Raw genomic sequence first — 2,043 nt, forward strand, 5'->3', positions numbered from 1 at the left:
AATAACTCCACAACATATATGATAGAGGATATATAGAAAATTTGTCGTATAAATATTCAGTATTCTTCTTGGTATCTATTTAAGTATTTGGTAGAATATAGGCGAAATCTTTTCAATTTAAAACTAAAGAGAAATCTGGTTTAACTATTTAACAAATATTCTTGCAGTAATAACACCATATAATCAATTTTATAAAAACTATTTAAAACAGAATACTAAATCTCAGATCAAACATATTGCCGAATCAACATTATTTAGAATCTCTTTAGTGTGGCGATACTTTTAGCATTAATACTATTTACACTATATCTTAACAAACAATAAGTAAAAAATATATATATACACAATATCTTAACAAACAATAAGTAAACAAAATATATTTCAAAACATTTGCAATCAGCCAGCTTTAATTTAATGGCCGTATAGTATTAACTGAATTACAATACAAAACGGTTACATATTTTTAGACAAACAAAAGATTTCGTTAAATTAAAAAAAAAAATCAAAAATTTAAGTCTTCATATTTTTGGGTTGGCGGAAAAAACACTAATTTAAAATTTATAATATATAAGTTATTTCAAATTCAACAATTAATCTCACTTTCAGAAAATACATGGTATTATTATAACAAATATGATAATAAATAAGTCAATATTTATATACCTTTGTAATACGGACACTGAAAAAATTAAATATATAAAGTATGTACACATTTTAATTTTAATTAATTTTTTGTCAAACAAAAATTAATTCCATAATGGGAAATGGGTGTCAAAATCAATATTATTAAGATAGAATAAAAAAATTGGATCCAACTGTGTGTTTAAAATTGACTACAACCTTATACTATTTAAAATAACTAGGTAAATTTTGTTCTGAAATTTCGAAAAGTCATTTTAAACTATTTTAATTTTTTTACTTTGAATTTTAAATATATATATATATATATATATTCATTAAAATCTTAAACTCCATCTCACTCTAAAACTTCATCGCTCAAGTCTAACAGTAAGTGTAGATTAATTAACCCTAAGAATATAAGTATTTGTTTATACCTAATCCTCGATTATACCATATTCATTAGAAGCAACAAACAAACATATTAACTTTTGGGATATGATCAATACATAGAATTAATATATAAATCATATATCTTTTTGTTAAAATTTAATAAATGATATTATAAGAAAATAAAAAAGTAAAATATGTTCAAATCAACTTTTTTTAAACCCGACATATACATCAAACACCATTTTTGGTCATTGGGTTATTGTGCTGATCGCGGGTGAGCCATTGGTCAATAATTTATTTCATTTTATATAAATACACATATCAATATTAAATTACAAAAATCATGTTTAAAAAATAAAAGAAAAAATAAATCAATTTTATTTATATTGCTAAAATATAAATAGATCATTTAAACAATTTTTTAACAAGTTGGAGTTACGACATAATAAAAATACAATAAGATTAAAATTAATAAGTATTTAAATATCTATGCAAATATTGAAATTAATTTTTAAAATTTTAAAATAACAGTTTAAATCAAATACCATAAGAAAATTCAAATTGGATTACACATCAGTCACCTATTGGTTCAACTGGTTGGCTTCGGGTGCCAGCATTTTTTTTAGTTTTATAGGGTTATAAAATAATGAATGTTTATTAAAACCAAAATTGGTTAGATATGGATTTACTGGTTCACATTTGGGTCTAGATCCGGTTTAAAAGGGTTGATTTTAAATAGAATTTTTTTTACAAATCTAAAAAACATTTATAATGTTGTTAATGAAATTTTTCATCGTTATATATCCCGCGCTTCCAAAGCGCGGGTCAAAATCTAGTTGGAGTTTAAAAATGAATGAAAAGTTGGTGTTACAAAAAAAAAAAAAAAGTCGGCCATGTGGTATTTAGGAAGGGAAATTAGGTAACATATACATAACAAACTATAAATTAACTATATAACCATAGCAATCTTTAGGCTATGATATTTATGTATTATTTTCTATATTGCCCTTTTTCACTTTCACCTATTCTTTT

General features: G+C 23.1%; 2 protein-coding genes across 2 annotated transcripts in view; both read left to right on the plus strand.

Annotated features, from left to right (window-relative positions):
• LOC117134085 overlaps positions 1–2,043 on the plus strand; it is a 905,201-nt gene that overhangs the window by 356,744 nt on the left and 546,414 nt on the right. The window lies entirely within an intron of this gene.
• The window catches only part of LOC103867497 (nudix hydrolase 22, chloroplastic), a 19,075-nt gene that overhangs the window by 10,615 nt on the left and 6,417 nt on the right, over positions 1–2,043 (plus strand). The window lies entirely within an intron of this gene.

This window comes from Brassica rapa, chromosome A05 (genome assembly GCF_000309985.2).
Source record: "Brassica rapa cultivar Chiifu-401-42 chromosome A05, CAAS_Brap_v3.01, whole genome shotgun sequence".
Classification (NCBI taxonomy): domain Eukaryota; kingdom Viridiplantae; phylum Streptophyta; class Magnoliopsida; order Brassicales; family Brassicaceae; genus Brassica; species Brassica rapa.